Source organism: Pseudorca crassidens, chromosome 20 (assembly GCF_039906515.1).
Source record: "Pseudorca crassidens isolate mPseCra1 chromosome 20, mPseCra1.hap1, whole genome shotgun sequence".
Lineage (NCBI taxonomy): Eukaryota > Metazoa > Chordata > Mammalia > Artiodactyla > Delphinidae > Pseudorca > Pseudorca crassidens.
Window position 1 is genome coordinate 42377190 of NC_090315.1, and position 21334 is coordinate 42398523.

A 21334-nucleotide genomic window follows, 5' to 3' on the forward strand; every position below is an offset into this window, starting at 1 on the left:
CATTGTGCCCCAAAAGTCAGGCTTTATGTGCTGGTGGCACAACAATGCTACAGAGCAAGGACTTTAGGAATAACTCGACTGTTCTGGGTCTCCAGCAGGCTGCTGTGAACTCTGCACCCGTGAGCTCTAATCTTCACAATAACTCTGCAAGGCATCCTTTCTCCTTTTTACAGATGACGCCACTGTGGTTCAGGGTGCTGAGGTCACTTGTCCAAGGTCTTGCAGCTAAAACCTGGCCCAGGTGGAAAGAAAAAATAAAAGGAACGTGACAGCCCGTGGTGAACACAGCCTAATTAGCGAGGTGTCCTAGGCGTGGTGGTAGGAGGTTGAAAGGATGTGTGACCCTGTCATCCTGAACGCTAACGCCGTGTGGATCTCCGGAATTCTGAGGCCACAAGCCCAGGGTAGCTCCTCCTTGCTGTCCTCACTTTCCCAATTGTGACTAGTTATTCCAAACCTGTTTTGTGAACACAGTTTGCTTCCTGGGGCAGGAGAGAGACCCGTCTGCATTCCAGCACCTTCTGGGAACTGAAAACTGGAAACCGCTCCCCAGGCAGACGGAGGCTGATTTCCATATGTAGCAAACCGTGTCCAGAGTCACAGCTGTGGTGCACGGGGAACTCCCGGCTGAAGCCCACCAGGGGCAGGCAGGGGAAGTCAAGAAGGGCTGCCCTCCGCTCCCAGGGGAAACCCGAGAAAGAGGCCTTGACCTCCCTGGGACCCATGGCCCACAGATGACAGGTCCCATGCTACGAACTGGGCGTTCGCCCTGAAGCCTAGCAGCTGGGCAGAAGGGAAGGCGTGTGAACATGGCGAGGCCATGAGGGAGCACTTGAAAGCGCTGCTGTCGCCACCAATGCCTCCATAACCAACAAGGGACACAGGGGCCATCAGACAGCTGCAAGGACAGACGCTCCAAGTCTCTGGAGACACGTCTACTCTCTACTGGAAACTCCGGAGGATGCTTCTAACCTGTCCAAGCACTTGCCCTTCCATCAGTGACTAGGAGCCCCCAAAACAGGCAGAAAAGGATGTCCCACTTGACAGACAGGAATATTAAGGCTCCCAGAGGCAAAGAGGTCTGCTCGATCAGACCAAGGCAGCCTGGGAGAAGAAGCTGTTTCCAGGCTGTCTCCTCTATTCCAGCTCCCGTGCGGGGGTGACCACCTGGCTTTCTCCTAGGGTTGTCATAGTGTCCATCTGAAGTAGGGACCGTTGTAGGGATGGAGAAACTGAGTGAGCAGATCACGGAAAGGGAGAAGGAAATGAGTACTTGCTGAGTGCCTGATGCTGGGGATGACAGACAGGTAACAAGACCATTAACATAGGTGCAGGTGATAGAGAGGGTGTGCCACGTGCAGAAAGACCCTGGAGGACAGGGTGGGTGGCTCCTCCTCCTTACAAGGAAAAAGTGAGAAGAAAGAAGAGCAGACAAGGAACTTCCTGTGAAGGTCACACCCTCCAGCTCCTGCCCCAGGGCAAGTTTCAGGGAGCAGACAACAGAGCCCAAAGCAGAATGGGAGCCTGCGCAGGCAGAGCGGTCCAGCCCAGGGCCTGGGTGCCTGGGGAGGGAAGCAGAGGAAGCACGCCACACCAGAGAAGGGTGAACAGAAGGCTCGGAAGCTCAATGTCCGGTGGGGTTTCACTGTCTTTATGCTGCTGCCCCTACACCTCATGACTGATAACGTATTTTGGATTGGTTTTCTTTTTTCGGTCAATAAACCTTTTAACATAAACTTGCTTTCAGAGTGGTTATCTAGGGTTTCTTTAAATTATGTAATGGAGGGCTTCCCTGGTGGCGCAGTGGTTGAGAGTCCACCTGCTGATGCAGGGGACGCGGGTTCGTGCCCCGGTCCGGGAAGATCCCACATGCCGTGGAGCAGCTGGGACCGTGAGCCATGGCCGCTGGGCCTGTGCGTCCGGAGCCTGTGCTCCGCAACGGGAGAGGCCACAACAGTGAGAGGCCCACGTACCGAAAAAATAATAATAATAAATAAAAATAAAATAAATAGTAAATAAATTATGTAATGGAATATACATTAGGTATATGCAAGATATAAAAAAAATCATAAAACCCATCCTCATGGTCCAACCACTGGGCCTGAGAAGTATTGTTAGTAAAGTGCTGAGACCTTCTGCGTGTTCCTCTCTCCTTCCATCTCTGCCTTCTCCCTGACAGAAGTGAGTCCCATCCTGAATCGTGCATTCATAAACCACCAGACTGCCTGTCGATATACAAGATATACATACATCATAGATATACAAACATCAATATGCATACATATGTATCCCTTGGAGGTATATAGTTTAGTTTTTACTGTTTATGTACTTTACAAAAGTGACATCATACCATGCATGGCCTCGTGCATCCCTTTTTTTGGTACGATATGCTGTATTTTTCAGATAGTCTCAGCAATGCCAAAAACTAGGGAATTTCACCTAGCAATGGATTCTGTGCAGCTAATTTTAATGAGAGTTCGTGGGGAAAAAAACTGTATTGCAGCAGATGCTGTAGATCCTATTGATTCATCTAATCCTGCCCCCATTTTACAGACAGACATCAAGCCTGGAGGGATTAAGGAATTTTGTCTCAGTTGCCATTGGGAGCCAAGATGTGTCCCCAGGGCTGCCTAGCGCCCCCTGGGGGCGGTATACTGCAGAACCCTGGGAAGGGCTATCTGCAGGCAGAGTATGGGAATGGTGCCCTCCCTCCTGGTCTGTGTGATGTGGAGGCCCTGCCGAAGCTCCTGCTTTTACCTCTTTGTTTTGCACCCACAATGGGGCTGATATTCAAACCTCTGCCAAGACTGCGTGCCTGCTTTTTAAGAAATTTGACCCTGCCCGTGTACTGCCTGAGCCTTGTTTTATTTCCTGTTAATCCGATTTGTGACAGTGAGCCTACTAAAAATTCCTTTCAACTCCCATGTCCTCCCCAAGCAATATCATCCTGGAAAAATCACATTTTGCATTACTGAGAAAGTATCTCGCCGGCTTGATTGTCCCCAGCACCAGAAAGAAACGTAACCACTGAGTGATATGACAGTTTGGAAGAGGATGGTGACAAACTCTAAATGAGATTTCAGCTGTTAACCAACGCTCCTTCGCTGCCGTATTAGTCTGAACAGGAGTTAAAGTGCGGCAAGAGTGAGGGAAGTGAGGAAGGGAATTGTGTTCATAGACACTGACAACACACCAGGTACTGACAGGTATGCTTTCCACATGTATTACCATGTTCAAGTGTCACGGCAGCCCTGAGAGGTAGCAATTTCTTAATCCCCATTCTACCGATGAGCAAACGAGGCTCTGAGAATGTAAGTGCTGTGCCACACGGCAGGCCAGTCTGTCGACCCGCAATTCAAATGATTTTCTTCTGACCTGAGCTCCTCACTCTTTCAGTATTACAACTTGATGACTTATGCCTGCTTGAAGGCAAAACTCATTAAGCATCTTTTGAGTGTGCCATTTGCAGATGCTCAAAGAATTCTGAGCCTGGGGACTTCCCAACAGAGCAAATCACCCTATCCCCCAAACGGGGAAAGGGCTTCATTTCACAACTTTCTCCCATGATATGGATGAGAAAAAGGAGAACCAAATCCCAAAGTGGTAAAGAGTCTTTCAGAAGCCACACTCTTCAGAGGCTCCACCTTCTGGGACACATTCACTGACTGCCCCAGAGGAGCTTGTGACTGCATCTCTACTGTTCTTGCATCAACATTGCATGCTGATCAAAAAAATACAATAAAATGTTTAAGTAAACTTCTTTATCCTTGAATAACTTTAGATTTACTAAAAAGTTGCAACAGTAATAGGGGGGATTTCCAATATGCCCTTCATCCGGCTTCCCCTAATGTTGACATCTTCCATAACTGTCATCACTGTCAACGCTAAGAAATTAACATTGGTACAATATTATTAGCGAAACTACGGGCCTCATTTGGATACCAACAGTTTTCTCTAATGTCTTTCTATTGCAGGATCCACTCCAGGATTTCAGATGGTAATTTTACTATTTATAAATCTTTCAGCCTTGAAAACATGTCCAGTGTCAGCCCACTCACAAGGACATGAGAGTTCTCAGAAGGTAAGGACCCCTGGAAACGTGGCTCTTTATGTCCAGCCACTAGGTATGTACTTGCTAAATGTGCTAAGCAAAACAGACTTAGGAGAGTTCTGTTATATCGCTGTTACAGTGCAAAGACCTCAAAAATGGCACCAGAGCCAAATCATGAATGCAAATATACAGACAGAGATCTAGGCACGGGTAATGCACACCCACACATATGTATACAAAAACATACGTACAGAAACATTCACCATGACAAAGGAAGCATTTCATATCAGTTGAGAAATGTTGGACAGTTCAATAAATGGTGTGAAAACAACTGCCTGTTCATGTGACATAAGGAACTAAGTAGATTCCTACCTAGCTCCTTACCTAACATCAGTCACAAAAATAGGTTCCAGAATTATTACAGCATCACACGTCGAACAAGTAAAAATGTCAAATAATTAGGAAAAAAACCACAGAGAAATATATTTCTAATATTGAGGTTAAGTCAGGCTTTCTAAACACAAATGCTGTAAAGGGAACCAACAAAACCCTGGATTACAAGAAATATTTTCAAAATTTATAACAGAGAAAATATTCATGATGAGAAAAAAGATTAAAGATGGGGACATATTAAAATGTCTACAAATCAATAGGTAAAAGATGAAATAAACAAGCCAACAGAAAATGACCTAAGGATTTGAACTGGTAATTCCCAGAAACACGCATAAACCGACAACACACATCAAAGAGTATTCGCCTTCACTGGTAATCAGGAAGCAAAAATGCGAGCAACATAAGATGCCATTTTCACCCAAAGCGTTACCACCGGTTAAGTAAATGTGTATCAGTCTGGACGTTGGGTGACGGGAAGGGGAACCAGGCCTCACGTGAGCTGACCTGTTGGAAGGAGTATCAGTGAGAGCAGACTTACCCAGGGGTTTTGTCATCGGCCAGCAAATGCTCGTCCCACATCTGTGGATAACAATTGCTGCATCTGCAGTCTCAACCTGGACCTAGGTGGCATGTACTGGGAGGCACACACCTGAGAGCTGGGCATGACCCAGAACTGCCGTCTCAAGCCACTGCTCTAGGGCACAGAGTAGAGGTAGGAACTTGACCTTTCTCTGGGGCAGCCAGGTTGGTCCAGGAGGAGCATACAAAATATGATTCCTGGTGAACGCTGTGTCCCTCTGTCCAGGTGCTGTGTCCCAGTGTCCCTGGCCTACCCTCACCCCACTACCACCCCCACCCCAAAATCAGAGCCCCCCAAGTCCGTGCATGAAAATGTAAGGCGGAGGGGCAGGAGATTCGCAGCTGCAAGAAGAGCTGAGGACGCTGCTGGCAACTTACAGTCAGGCCTTAGAGCCCCCTCTGAGAAGAGCCTTGACCCCTGCCCTCCTCTGGGCCGGCTGCCAGGTTCTACCCTCTCAGGCAGTGACTCCAAAGATCCTTTCTGGAAGGATCACCTGCAGTTGCTCTCCCTGTCCACTCCCTTCACTATGAGGCTTTCTTTAGAGCCTTAATACCAAGAGGCCCTGACAGGCACCCACCACGAGCAACATTTTGCACGTTCCTTGTGAATCACTGTTGCTGCCCCAGAGAAAGGCCAAACATTGCAAGCTCCCTCGGTTGGCGGGGGGGGGGGGGGGGGGGGGGCGGCATCTACATGACTTAAGAGACCGAGAGTGCTTTCCCTGGGGAGGAGAAGGGCCGGGCCTCCTCCTGGCCAGAGACCCTGATCAGCAATACACCTGAAGATCTGCCGACGAGAAGCTGTGAGGGTCTTCCCACGCGGCAAGGCAATCTGTGCTGGAGTCTGAAGACTGCGGAGGGGATGTATAAAGGGAGAGTGAGGCCCTTACAAACATTCTTGAGGAAGAAACTCAAAAGCCCTACAAGCCGCACTTAGTAGCCTGCCAAACAGACCCGCTGCCAGGGCTCCCGCTAGGAAAAGTGCACGGCCCTCTGAATGAGATCAGCTTAAACCAGCCAGTGAGGCTGGAGGCTGAAGGGTCAAACCGAAAAGTTCAGGCCAGTCAGTGGTGGGAGAAATCTACCTGCCAGAGAGCTGTGTTTTATTCCTCACGCTGTTTAGAATTGCCGGCAGAAGGTGATAAGAGAAAGTTGACTGATTTTTATCCAACTCTCTGCCAACAAAGTACTCCCTTATTATCTACACCTAGGATGGACCTTCCCCACTGCCTGGCCCTTGGTATGCCTAAAACATGACTGATTAGTGATTTCACGTATGGGAAAAGACTTCCAAAGGTCTAGCTATCAGATTGTGTTTACATACGCACTCAATGCCTCACTCTCACGTGGAATTGAGACCGTGGTCTGCGTTCTGCAAACACACTGGTCAGAGACACGGAAGTTGACTTGGACCCTCCCTCCTCAGGCCCCCATCTGAGCAGACCCTCCCTCGCTTTCACCTCTCAGGTGCCTTCCCCACCTCCGATGACTGTCTCAGTGCCGCTCCACTGACCAGGCAGCCCCTGGACCAGGGCGTTGTCTCCTGCCTGGTTCTCATGCATTCCCTGGGGGCCTTCTTAATCTGTCCTCTGCACTGCAAACGGGGCTCTCTTCTGAATGTGCGTTTATTCATGCCATTCCCCAGATTTGGCCTTTGACCCCTGCCCACCACCGAGGCCGGATTCACTCCTTTCCCTCCAAATCCCCCCTGTTCCTGGGCTGCTCTACAGCTGGCCTCCAGATGTGCTGTTTCACACCTCCACCCCTTTCAGCTAAGCTTTTCCATTGAAAAGAAAGCCATGCCTCCTGGCTCCTTCCTGTTAAGCCTGCCTCATCCTTCAAAATCCATCTGAGCTGTCCCTTACGTTGAAGGCCCTCCTAAGCTTGCCTGCACCCAGAAATTAGCTTTATCAAGCACACTACCTCGGTGAGCTCTATACACAACTGTCCCCAACTAGGTGTCTTAATACCTTTAGATTCAATGTCTAGATGGTTCCTGGCCTCTAGTTCATGCTCAGAAAAAGATGAAAATGTAAACCAATGAATGTAAGGTGTGGGGATCTCTAATCCCTGCAGGCCACTCAGAGTGTTGGGATTTCAAAGCTATTGGTCAGTGATGGTTTCATGGAAGGTGGGGAGTGGGTTCTGGGGCCTGGGCTCTTGGCCGTGACAATGCAACCTAGTCCTCTCCAGAATGTGAAAGAGGTGGGATTGCCCCCTTCATGGAACCTTTGGGAAGACTGAGTAGGGGAGCCGGATAAAGCATCGGGCACAGAGCCTGGCCCCCAGAAGGCTCCAGGACAAGTTCAGCTGAGGCCCAAACTTACGTGCCATGGAAAAGTGGGTGCTGCTAGGAAAAGGGGGCTGAAGCAGTACCACCCATCCTCAAAGTCCAGAAATAACCTCTCCTATGCAGCAAAAGCAAAAAACTCGCCAGGCAGCTTGGTGTATTTCTGCTGCTAAACCTTAGCCTTCACGATCAGATTCTGCTGGAGACACTCGCCACACCACAGCCAGACCAGGCAGGCCCCGCTTCGCGTGAGCACCTGAGCTGAACCTCAGGCCTCTGTGGGGAGCCACATCTGCCAGGAGCCCAGGTCCTGCTCTTGAGGCTGGGGTTCAAGTCAAAATCCTGCCACTGACTTCCTCTGTCACACTGGGTGAGGCACTCTCATTTCCCCTTTGTAATTCCCTCATCTGTTAAAAAAAAAATGTGTGGGCCAGTAAGATTCCCACCGCTCCTCCCAGAAGTGAGGACTTTTGGAGGTCACTTCTCCCTTGCCTCCACCATACGGTCCCCACCTGCCCACACAGACTCCAGAGACACCAGTGGAAGGAGAGGGTTGGATGGGCAGGGGCAGGAGGGAGCATGCATTTTCCAAAATGAGTGGAATGCAGTTTCATGGGAGGTTTACAGGACTTCTCAGAGCCTTTAATAAGCAAATACATACTGTAAGCACATTGACGGTGAATCATCAATTGTAAGACATGGAACCACCATATCCCACTCTTATCTGAGCACGGAGCCTGTTATCCCTCTAGAGGAAGCTCTCCTAGGACCAAGGGTTATGTAGAAAACACTTTCAGAAACCCCAGGAGGGTAGAAACCATTGCCAACTCTGAACCAAATCCTGGCTCGTCTTTCATCTGTATGAATCTGGGTGCACTGAGTCTTAGTTTAATTGGATGAAATGGAAATGTTAATCGTATCTAACAGGTATCATATTATTCTTGTCTTATTTTCTATGTTTTCCAAACTTTCTATAATAAGTATTTTAATAACTACTTCTTAAACTTATGAATAACATATTTAGGATGTTAAGTACAAATTCAAAGCCTTCCCCAACCCTCTAGCTCCAGTTCTCAAAAGTAATTCAATATTTGTTTTGCATAACCTTTTAGACCTTCCATGTAAACATTTTTTTTTTTTTTTTTTTTTGGCGGTACACGGGCCTCTCACCATTGTGGCCTCTCCCGCTGCGGAGCACAGGCTCCGGAGGCGCAGGCTCAGCGGCCATGGCTCATGGGCCCAGCCACTCCGCGGCATGTGGGATCTTCCCAGACTGGGGCACGAACCTGCATCCCCTGCATCGGCAGGCGGACTCTCAACCACTGCGCCACCAGGGAAGCCCCCCCATGTAAACATTTTAAAATGGAAAACAAAACATGATGCTTTGCTTTCAAACCAGCGCATCGATGATCTCCAGCTCTGGTGTTTGCTCTAAAGACCATGAGGCATCTCTGCATGCAGATGAGCCCATCACATAGCTTGACATGATGGGCACCCCACAAACACCAGTTCAAAGCAAACTCCTGCTTTTGGGTTGGATTGCCCGCTCAGGGGGCCCTGTGCCGGTTTGCTTTCAGAGTTGATGACTTCCAGAAGCCGCTGCCCTGTGCAAATTCAGGAAGCAATGGATACCTTCCTAGCTCCAGCCCTGGGAGCCTCTGAAAGCAAACAACTGTGGGAGAGATGTGGGTCCGTCCGCTCCAAGGGGCCACAAGACTCCGGAGCAGTGCCTTTGTCTGCCTGGGGCCAAACCACTCTCCTGCCAGTGATGACAAGAGAAATCTCTGGCCAGAAGCGTGGGGGTCAGAGCAGGAAGGAGAAAGAGGGATGGAAGGGGTCTCCACACCACCACAGGCCAAAGCTCCCCCTCTCCTCTCCATCGAGTTCTCTCCCAACCCTTCACCGGCCAAGCTCGGAAAAACTCCTCATGGATTTTTACCATGGTCAAATTACTCATTTACAAGAAATGCTGCTGCAGATGGGCAAGTCCCCACGAAATCGTGCCAGGGGCTCTTTAGGGCAGATCCTGCTGCTTGGCGTAATAAGTCCTCATTACCGTAGCACTGAGGGGTGTCCACTTGCCAGATGCCTGCTTTTAATGAACTCTGCCGTCCAAAACTGGCCAAGAGGACACAAGTCACATTTTGCCAGTCAATGGGAATTGATTACTTCTCGAAAGCCATGCCTCAGCTTGCAGGAAACACATAGAAACGCATCCAATATTTGGGGGTTAGTTTGACTTCTTGGAGAAAAAGGCGTTCTTGGCAGCTGGAGACAATGATGGATCAGCCTTTACAAAACCCCAGGACGCTGGAAAGAAACGGGGTTTCTGGAGGGAGCCTGGGCGCATGAAGGAAGCTTTGGCAGCCTCGGAGTTTGGATCGTGCCCAGAACGCCGTCATTTTTTCTTTTTAAATTCCTCCACCCTTCCATCTGTTCATAAATCAGAACTCAACGACACTGACTAAGAACTGACGATCCCAGGTTTGGTACCAGGCTCTGGGATGTCAGAGATGGCCCCTGTCCACTGAGGGGACCAGGATGTCAAGCGGTAGCACATGGCTCTCCTGGCGGAACGGGGGAGGGGGCTATAGGAACTCAGAGGAGGGAGGGTCTCAGCTGGGCTGAATCTTCAAGGACGAAGGTGTGTTGATGGGGAGAAATGTTCTCCTTGACCTGAAGCCTTCACAGCGGCTGTTCTTTCCACCGGGATGATTTCCAATCCCCGTCACATACACCCACCCCTTTACCAGGAAAATCTAATACATCCTTCAGTCTCAGCTTGCGAGACCATCTGTTCAGGGCAGGCTTCCCTAAACCTCACTGACCTGGTTGGGTGCCACCCCCCCACCCCCAGGACCCACAGAGTCTTGCAATTCCCCAGGCAGAGCCCTCACCACCTGGCACCGTCGGTTCTCACTTGCTGTCTGACTTTGCGCGTGGCGCATGAGCCTGTGATGAGAGGGGCCATGCCTAGCTTGTTTCCCAAGGTTCAGGCGTTAGGACAGCACCTAGCACAGCACCGGGCACACAGTAGGTGCTCAATAAATGCTTATTTGACTGTGGAGTCTGTGAACAATCTTAGACTGGAGAGGTAAAGGGCTGCCCCTGGAATACAACAGGGAGATGGCTGGGGACATGGGGGTGGCATCTACTGAGGACCCACTATGCAGACGGCCCTCTCCCTGAGCCCTCAAGTCCACTGGGAGAGCGGTGGGCAAGGGCAGTGGAGTCTCTGGAGGGGGAGCCTGCAGACAGAGGGGAGCCGGGCCGGCCCAGACGGAGGGCAGAGCCAGGGGTGAGCCCTCACGTCTCGGTTCACTGCCCCCGAAGCCCCCTCTACTCTCCAGAGTGCCAGGCCCCCGACTGGGGTGAAGAGAGCACTTCATCAACATCCCCAGGCTGAGGGGACCTCAGAGAGGGAGGAGCTGGGGGACAAGCCCGGAGGGGGAGGCTCTCCAACAGGGGCCAGGCCTGGGCCTTCAGGAAGAAGCCACCCAGGACCTAGAGATCCAGGGTGAGATGGGGCTGAGCTAGGGAGGCGCTGGGCTGTGTGTGGAGCCAGCCAAGCTCTGCAAAGGAAGAAACAGAGAGGGCAGGGGTCGGGGGGTATCAGGGATGGCAGCAGAGAGAGGAAGACCGAGACCCAAGGCAGAGAAAGACACAGCAAGAGACGAGAAAAGAGGGTTGCGCAGATGGGAAAGGAAATGAATAGAGAGGCGGAAAGCGAACAAAGAAACTCAAAAGCAAATGGAGTCATAAGGGACAAATGAACCAAAGGAAGAAACGTCAGAGAGGGGCAGACATAGATGAGGAGAGAAACAAAGGCAGGGGAAAGTGACCAGCGGTCACCAAGGCTGGTCTGAGAAAGGCAAGCAGCGCCCAGAGCTCCCGCAGCACAGGGCCCAGCCCTCCCCGGGGGCCTTGACCGCTGGGTCCCTCTGGCTCCAATCCAGGCCACGAACAGCCGCCTGTCTCGTGAACTGAGTACCACTCAAGTCCTTAGACGGCAGAGCCCTCCTCGGGCCTTCGGATTCCATGTCATGTGTGTTGGGAGGCAGGAAGAAGAAGGAGGGGTGTGGGAAGGACAGGAAGGATCCCAGGGCTCTGGGCTTCAGAAAACAGCCCCCCACGCCCCCCCCAGATGGCTGCTGAGGGGGGGGCCGGGCCCCTTGTCTCCCTCTTGCCTGGCCTTGAACGTCGAGTAGCCTGATACTGGCTCTTCACATTAGGGTGGGCCCCCATCCCTGAGCCAAGGCCAGCACATGGCCTGTACCACTCAGACCTTTCCATGGGGCCTGAGGAATGCAGTCCAGGGGCTCTCTGACCCCAGTCCTGGCTGGGAGACCAAGGCCAAGTTCCTTCCCTTTTCTGAGCCTCTGTTTCCTCACCTATTCAATGCAAGGCTAAGTCATCGCCCAACACATTGTGTTTAATCCTGAGAATGGCCACAATGATGTGCTTTCCCTGTGCCGTCCCTGTCCTTATAGCCCCAGCTCGTCCCTCCTGCCAGACAACCTGACCCTCCCACGGGCAGCTGGCAGAACGCCCGTGTCTGTGGTCTTCCCTAACGAGAGCTCAGCACTGTCCCAAATACGACGGCTAGTCTTACTTATTTTTCATCTTCTAAATTGCACTTCCCCTGAGTCAGGGAAAGCCTGCCATTACGCTATTTAACCTATAGATATCTATATGGTTTTCTCCAGAGCCTGCCGAAAGAGCCCTGTTCCAATTAACCTACAGTTCTTTCTTAAAGAGCAGCAGCATGAGATAATAGACACGCAAAGTTGGAAGGGGCCTTGGAGATCTTCTAATCCAACCAGAAAGTTCTGTAGCCCATGATGCCAGCCCCAGAGAGGCAAGGTCCCAACATACAAAGTCACCCGAGTCAACAGAGGCACTGGGACTTGAACTTCATTTACCCTATTCCCAAGCCAGGGCTCTTCGCTCAAAACCCTGCCGTCATGCGTTTGTTTGTTGATTAATTTATTAAGCAGGGTTTGGCCTTGCAATGCACATCTATTTGTTTTGACTTCCCAGGGCTCCTTCCCTTTCCTGGTGCCAGCAGTCTGTTCCTATTGAATAACTATTCCTGCTCCTGTGGTCCTGGGGGAATAGGCACCCATACTGCCCACCCCCATTCCAGAACACTAGGACAGGAGGTAGAGGGAGTCGATACTTAGGCATGTGCTGTCCCATCTCCCACATGGGATCTGTGGGTGGAAATGCGACCCAGGTGTGCCAACCAGCCTTCCTTGAGATTCCTATGTGGATCGCAGTGGGGGAAAGACTCCTCCATTCCACCGCAGCCTGACCCTGCAGAACGGTAAGCTGTGAGGACGTGATTCTCCTTGAGGGTTGCCATCTTTCATCTTCCTAACCACAGGGAGAAAGCCTGCCTGCAGAAAGAAGCCAGCACACAGAGACCAACAGAGTCAAGAGATCAGGAGAGAGGCTGAGTCCTAGCGGCATCCGCAGAGCTGTGGGTCTAGGGGATCCCCCAAGGAGCCCCGTCTTCTAAAGAAGAGAGCCACCCCAAATCGCAGGTGGTAAAAGACATACAAATACAAATAAACCCTACCTTTCGTGCTGCTGCTCATATTATCTCATTTAACGCATGAAATAATTCCACTCGGTGAATATCATTAAGCCCATTTGATGGTGAATTGATTAAGGCTTTGAGAGGTAAGATGTCTTGCCCTGTATCCTAAGTCATATGCGCAAAACAGAAGCTCACCTCAGCTTCAAAGCCAGAATGTTTCCCAATTGTCTACACTGGCTTTTCTGTGATAGAGAGAAGCCCAGGAGGTGGTGGGACACCAAAGACGACAACCTTTGCCCGCCCAGGGCTGCAGGGAAGAAATGAAGAGGTACCCTCATTAGGAATATGAATGGTGGATTGTGTCTTGAGGAAATTCCAAGCGGATGTGGCCTGAGAAGAGGGAGGAGGATTCCTTCAAACCGCAGGCCTACAGGTGGGACCTGACGGACGCATCCTGTTTCAGTGTTTTTGCTCCAAACCCCAAAGAGGCCCTTCCACGTCCAGAGAGTGGTCATGATAAAAACTCTGCACAAGTTTCTTTTCAAAGAGATTCCCCTCCCTCTCTCTTCACCCCTACCCCTCACCTTCTCTTTCTCTCTGCTCAAACCCCTGCCAAAGGCACTGGCAGCTTAGAGTCTGAGTTCCTGGGTGATCTGAGGTGACAGGAGAACTCAGGCCGCCATCCGATCTGTATTCTGGACAGCCTAGCCGCAGCGTTACTTACAAGGCATTCCGCAACCTTTTGCTGCCGCTTTCTTTAAAGGCTTGAGCAATTTTGATATTTTGGTTCAGTGTCACTATAGAAAAGCTTTACAATTCTAGCTCAGGAATTAGAAGATATATTTGTAATAAGAATTGCTAACCACTGTCAGCTGGCAGGCCCGTGTCCGTGCATGAAAATGATGCCATTAGATTTCACAACGGTGGGCAAAATGTAAAGATCATGTATCGTATAAGAGCCAGAAGTGAAAAAAAACCCCACTCCACCCCTGGGGGATTTCAGGCGGTCAGGGTGGTGAGGCTCCACGGGCGCATTCAGCCCCTAGATAAGGTGGAAAGCTCAGTACTACTGGTCTTTGCAAATAGTACTATTTTCCCTTCATTTTATCTAACTGCTTTCTCCTATAATGTTGAGGAATCGTGCAATTGCATGTTAATGAGGTGATGGTGAGTCTGAGAGATAGTGAGGGGGAAGGTAAAGCTCTAAGGGAGACAGGAGAGGTCCCAAGCACACAGGTCCAGAGCGTGGCAGGGACACCCAGCCTGTCCCTGCACTGAAAGCTGGGCCACTCACGTGACTGCGCATGACAGTGTCGGGGCCTCAGAAGCAGGCGGGCTGGGGTTGGGCTCCTGCTCTGGCATTTCCAGGCCATGCAGCTTTCGGTGGATTGCTGATACTTTCGTTTCTGGTAGAATCCATTTCCTTCCAAAGGGAGAATGTGTGACTGCACGTCTGCCATGTTCTAGATGCTGGGGAGATCCTAGTGAAGGGGAGGGGCAAACATCCCTGTGCTCCTGACACCTGGCTCTAACAGGATGATGACGGGGATAACCCAAGAACACTGGCCTGTGAGGATCGTACTAACGTAGCCAAAGGGTCAGGCACACGGTAGGTGCTCGATTAATGCCTCTTTCTTCCACTCTTGATCCCCATTTATTTATCACATCAATCAAGAGAGGAACTTATCCTTAGCAGCAGCTTCTAGGTAAGGAAGAGAGTGAGGATCAGAGGCCGCGAGGATGCATCAGAGACAGAAAGCTTACAGGGCACAGATTCGAGCTCAAGTCTGTCTGACTCAGAAACGCGTTGACTCTCCCCGTCATCAGCTCTCGTTAAATCAAAGACAGTTGCCAGGGTCTGAGTTCCAGAAACGTGGCCTTTTCTCATCATAATTAGAAACATGGAGGTGACAACAAGAAAGGTGTTGGATGCTCCCTGACCCCACCCTGGAGAGTGCAGGAAAGGAGGAGAGAGGTGTGTAGACGGAGACTAGAGCTTGGGGAGTGAGCGGTGTGGACCAGACTGGAGCCTTCAGCAGGGACGGGAGGAGGGGCACTGCGCAGCGGCACAATGCCAGACCACTACTCGTCCCAGCCTGCTCCGTCCTCAGGCCCTGCACCTGTCACCTCAGGCTGGTCATTGATACTTGTGTCTCCTTTCGACACGCCCTCTGTATCTTACGAGTGGTCCCCTGGGCTACCTTAATTCCGATTCACCTTATAAACGATTCTCTATTTGAAAAGAAGCCATTTCTGGTTTAGGATTAAGGATATGGATTTAGGGGCTCATCATAAAAAAGAAAACGAACCCATAAAATGAAAAACATAGCACTTGAAAGACCTTTTATGGTTTGCAGAGTGTTTCTCTCATAGTTTCTCACGTGATACTCTTGAAAAGATCCCTTCAAATCTGTATGTACATATGAGGTAAAAAGAGACAGCCCGAAAAGTAATTTACCTCATCTCTCAGAGCTGTCTTTTGGCAGGTGTGACATTTAAGCCCAAATGTCTTGACATAAAATCCAGAAGGTGCCCCACCACAAAGGATCTCTCAATCACTGAAGCGGGAGGGTGTTAAGACTGACTGGACACCAGCCAGGAGTAGTTCACCTGCAGCCACACTGAGGTCTCACAATGAACTTGCAGTGCAGTGTTTCTCAGAGCGTGGTCCTCAGGGCACCCACATGGAACCGCCCCCCTCCTCCCCGGAAGCTTGTTGGAATGTAAGCATCAGGGCCCATTCCAGACTTACTGACTCAGCATCTCCAGGGACAAGCCTGGGAATATGCATCTTATTTAACAAGCTTCCCGGGAACCACTACAGTAAGATGGATATTTATTGTCCCTGGTTATAGATGAGAAACATGAGGACCGTGGAGAATCAGCATCTCATCCAGCTTATGTAGTGTCGGATGGTGGATTCAGTCTCAATCTTTATGATCGCAAAGCCCAGGGTTTACCAATAGACTCATTCATTCAATGAGCATCTATGAAGCACCTACCAAGGGCCAGGCACTGTTCTAGATTACCCTGGCGCACAAAGATACAGCCTATCCACTTCTTTGTCTTAATGGGTACCTGATGAGAGAAATAAGCTTAAAAGTTGGAGTTGGGGCAGAAAGAAGGGTTTCAGGGCTCAAAATTGTTGTGTCTGGAGCTGTTTATAGAAGCAATGATAGATATTGGGCACCCTGGGACTTCCCTGGTGGTCCAGTGGTTAGGACTCCATGCTCCCAATGCAGGGGGCCTGGGTTCGATCCCTGGTCAGGGAACTAGATCCCGCATGCCACAACTAAAAAAAAAATATCCCACGTGCCACCACTGGGACCCAGCGCAGCCAGATTAATTAATTAATTAATATTTTTAAAAAAAGATACTGGGTGCCCTAAGATATGTTAAGCTCTACGATCTTATTCAATCTGCCAACAATCTATGAGGAGGTATTACTATTATTATCATCATCATCATCATCATCGTCCCCAGTTCAGAGGTGGGGACACTGAGAGCAGGAAAGCTAAGTGAATTGTCTAAGTAATTAAAGGCAGAGCCAGGCTGTCTGACTTCAGAGCGCACACTATCGGGGCCATTGCTAGAAAAGTCCTTGGTCTCCATCTGCCTCCAAATACCATGCTCACGGGCTGAGTCTCTACGGGAAGTGCCTGTGGCTCATCAACGGGTTCCCGTCAAAGAGACGACGTTAATACCCATAACCTAATACAGCCACGTAATAATCATTATAACAGCAATCAACATCACCAGAACACGTTAATGAATTACTGATGACTTTCCATCACCTTAAAGAAAAACACATTTGAGCAGCCAGTCCCATGAGAAGACAAGAGACACATCATGATTAGCCAGCTAATCTACGGTGAATGTGTTAATGTGCTTGAGGGAAGCATCGTGCACCGAGTGTTCAGATTTCTAGCAAGGAAGGTGTGAGTCAGCCGGTCACGGACTTGGCTGGCAGCTGAGAGCTCCAGGGGTGAGCACAAGACGTGGATTTAGAGGACTAGCGACGTCCATTCTTCCTTCTAACCCATCCCTTCCTTCTTTACTTCTGTTCGTCCTTTTTCTTTTATCAGTGAGGGTCCACTCTAAAGACAGAACCCAACCCAGTTGTTTGAACAGAGAGAACTTAGTATAAAGAACTGTTCAGTAGGAATAAAGTTGATAACTAGGTACTTGAAAGCGTAAAAAGAGAACCACAGGGCGTCACAGTTCAACCAACTGTAGGAGTAGCTACCACTTGCTAGGGCTGAGAACACAAAGAGAAGAGGTTGGTGTGAGGAAGCGCTGGGGGAGGGGTCTCACAGAGTCAGGACTCAGATCTCTGAGGAAGTGATGCCCGCTGGTGGGGGCAGGTATCTCGAGGGGTTGTGATGGGCTGATTCTGCAAATGATGAAAAAACTGCCAAGTGTGATAAGCTGCTGCTCCAGAAGGGTGAAGAAAAACCAGGAAACTGATGGGACGCCCCTAGGGAGAACCATGAGAAAGGATGAGAGCCTCTATGTTTTCTTCCCCCCGAATTGCTTCCACATTAAGTGCTACCTAACTCTCTGAAAAATGAATGGATTTGGGGCATCAGAGAACATTCGAGATTCTGGGTTTCCCAACACTGCACACTGTGCCAAGACTCAAACCACAAACACGTTATTGTTTGAACCCATCTGAGCATCTGCTTTAGGCTGGTACATCCTTTATCTCATTCAATTTGCCTAACAGCGCCTGGCAACCAGATATTATTATTCCCACTGTAGAGCCGGCAAACTCCTACCCATGGAGGCTAAGGAGATGCTCCAAAGGCATACGGCTCATCAAACCCAGGCCTGAAAATTTGCAAACAGCACCATCCTGAGAGCTCTACCCCAGCTTCCCACATTTATCCTGCTGGTACCCATCATCTAGCTGCTATCGTGGAACTATTACTGCATGCCACGCCTTGTGTGGGGGAGATACCCACAGAACACAAAGGAAAGAGGACATAGCATGGCACACACACACACACACAAACCAATTCCAGGAAGAGCCTGTGACAGCTTTCAAGCCACATCCTTGTTGCGTGCACCACGACAAAATGCCCTGAAGCATCCTCCGTGGTGAGGTGGGCTGAAGAGAAGCTCTAGGAAAGAAGTCCTGTCTTGTCAAAGGCATTTGGGAAATGCTGCTAACTCATCCCCTCTTGGAGGGACACCATGCAGGGTGTCACAGCAAAGGCACTGAGAGGAAAAACTGGCCTGCAGTGAGAAAAGGTAATGAATTTGGTTCAACCAAGTGTTTTGCAAATTTACGTCATGAGTCTTGTTTGCCCACAACAGTTATCAGTATTCCATGGATGGTGTTTTGTGTCGCACACTTGGGAATGCAGCTCTGAGGAAGGGAAGGTTGCAAGGAACACTGTTGTACTTGCCCGGGGCAGGCACAGGCCACAGCCGCCGAGCTCAGAGGCACGGAGGTGGGGGACTGCCCAGGATGCAAGAGATCGAGAAGGTTCAGGGAGGTACCTGCAGCTGAGGAAAGCCAACATCAGGGGTGTAATTAGGAAAGCAGGGACAAGGAGATGGGGACACATTACAGCTGGGAACGCTCACTGGTTATCCCAGATAGCAGCTTTTTAACCCGATGCCCTTTGAAATGCTTACTGTGCAGTGTCTTAAAATCTCTTCTTGTGCGATGTGTATAACAAAGAATGAATATGCAGAACACATAAAAATTAATCATCCAGGGACTTCCCTGGTGGTGCAGCGGTTAATAATCCGCCTGCCAATGCAGGGGACATGGGTTCCAGCCCTGGTCCAGGGAGATCCCACATGCTGCAGAGCAACTAAACCTGTGCGTCACAACTACTGATCCTGCGCTCTAGAGCCCTTGAGCCACAACTACTGAGCCCGCATGCCTAGAACCTGTACTCCGCAACGAGAAGGCACTGCAATGAGAAGCCCGTGCACCGCAACAAAGAGTAGCCCCCGTTCGCCGCAACTAGAGAAAGCCCACACGCAGCAACGAAGACCCAACGCAGCCAAAAAAAAAATTTTAAATATTTATACAATCAATAAGAAAAAGGTGACAATCCAATACAGAAGCAGGCACAAGGAAGGAAGAAGCAAATCTCAAAAGGAAAAAATAGCCAACAAACATAAGAAAATATACTCCTCTGGACAGTAATCAGTGGAATGCAAATTAAAACAATATATGTTTGTTTGTTTCCATCTGATTGGCAAAAAAAAAAGATTTGACGCTACTGAATGCTGGTAATGTACAATGCTCCAGCCACTCTGGAGGGCAACCTGGCCTTTTCTGTTAAAATTTAAAATATGCATGCCATCTCTGTCTCAACAATTATTACGGTAACTATTATACATAAATGCCCCATGAGACCTAATCTGTTCACAGCAGGACTGTTTGTGATAGCCCCAAATCTCAAACAACGGAAGGCCCTAGACTGTGGATGGCCCAAACAGCGATTAAAATGAATAAGCCATACACGAACAGTATATGCGGTAAAAAGGTAACAGATTACTATGTATAAGATTAAAACGTGTTTATACACGCAAACTGATAATGATATAAAAACCTGAGAAGGAAACACCTTAATCTGATGCTCATGGTTGCCTCTGGGGATGGGGGTGACCTTGGGGTAAAAGGTCAAGGGAGACTCAAGTTTTATCTGTGGTGTTGGAAGTTTTGCAATGAGAATGTGCTTGTATGTTGCTTACACACTTACTTTTTAAAGAAAAGCAATCTCATGTGAAGTGATACACATGAAACAGAGACAGACATCTCTTCCAGCTGACACAGAGCAAAGAGAGTAGAAACATCTGTCAATGAAGGGAATGACTTTTCTCTTTCCACTACAGCTATCGGTCTATTTAGCACTACCAGCTTCTGCATGTGGGCAGGAAACAGCTTTCCTGGATCCCCTACTGTATCCTGGGCTCAGTAACAAGCACTTTGCAAGCTCATATATTTACCACCAAAACCTATGGGGTCAACATTGTTAGGCTCCAGAGATGAGGAAGTATCCCAGAGCTCGCTTTTGACAGAGACTGGACCGAAATTCACATGTGCCTGAACACACACAACAAGGCGTGACGGGTAATGGTATGTGTCAACCTGTCAGGGCTAAGGGACTCCCAGGTAGCTGGTAAAACATTATTTCTGGGTGCGTCTGTGAGGGTGTTTCCAAAAGAGATTAACATTCGAACCTGTAGATTATCTTCACAGATGTGGGTGAGCGTCATCTAATCCACTGAGAGCCTGAATAGAACAAAGAGTAGGAAGAAGGGAGAATGTGCTCTCTTTGGTGAGCTGGGACCTCCACCTTCTCCTGCCCTTGCACATCGGCACTCCTGGTTCTCAGGCCTTTGGACTCAAATTGAATTCTACTACCAGCTTCCCTCTTCGTCCAGCTTGCAGACGGCAGACCATGGAACTTCTCAGCCTCCATAATCAAACAGGCCAATTCCTAAAATAAATCTCTTCTTACATATCTATACCCATATCTATATCTATCTATATCCTATCAGTTCTGTTTCTTGAACCTAATACACAGAGTCTTTCCAAAAACCACAACCCTCATATTATTGGGCTATAAATACATGTGCTCACGTATATTTACCTACAGTCTATGTATCATCTATCTCTATAAATAGTTGGGTTTATATCAGTGCTTCTCAATTAGGGATGATTTTGGCCCCACCCCCACCCCAGGGGACATTTAGCAATGCCTGGGGACAGTCCTGATCATCACAGCTGAGGGGAAAGGGTTGCTACTGGCATCGAGTGGGTAGAGGCTGAGGATACCACAAAACAGGCTCCAATGCACAAAGACTCCGCCAGCCCAAAACATTCAAAGTGCAGAGGCTGAGAAACCTCGGTTTCTACCTATGAGAATGGTTTGAAAGCTCACAGCCTCAGGAAGGCCTGGCAAGGTCAGCATGAAATGCCCAACTTACATCTCTAAACCCAGATGTGGCTACTTCCCACAGCCAGATGATCCCTGGCAATGAAAAATCATTGCTCACCGCCCTTTGGACAAAAGCTAGTCAAGTTCTCTGCAGCTTTTTGAGAAACCAAATGGGAGGGCAGCAGGGTCCAACCCAGTCAAAGATAATGCAACTGAACCTGAGTTAAAAGCTTAAGGAATAGGTGAGAATAGTCTCTTTGATTTTTCTCGCCCAGAGAAAAATCTTACAGAAGAACTAACCCACTAGATAGACCAGGAAAGTGCAAAGAATATTAATCAGTAAACAGAAATACCCCACATTGTGTCTGGACTCTATTCTTTCATATCAGAGAGCATTGTCACTTAAGATGTGTTTGGATAAATAGTCTTTCTGAGTACTTATCAAGTCCCCTTTCAGTATGAATTCTTCCCATTTTCTGTCTTCTTAAGTCTATTTCCAATAGTGAAAAGGTGCCAGTGATAATTAAAACCTAATTCTATCCCTGCATTCATTAAAACAAACAAACAGACAG

General features: G+C 49.2%; 1 long non-coding RNA gene and 1 other non-coding gene across 2 annotated transcripts in view; one reads left to right on the forward strand and one right to left on the reverse strand.

The window, feature by feature from the left end:
- LOC137214680 (uncharacterized) overlaps window positions 1-21334 on the reverse strand; it is a 778223-nt gene that overhangs the window by 203135 nt on the left and 553754 nt on the right. The gene's annotated exons all lie outside the window — the stretch shown is intronic.
- TRNAW-CCA (transfer RNA tryptophan (anticodon CCA)) lies at window positions 16055-16127 on the forward strand. The gene has a single exon. It is a non-coding gene; the product is annotated as a tRNA-Trp (tRNA).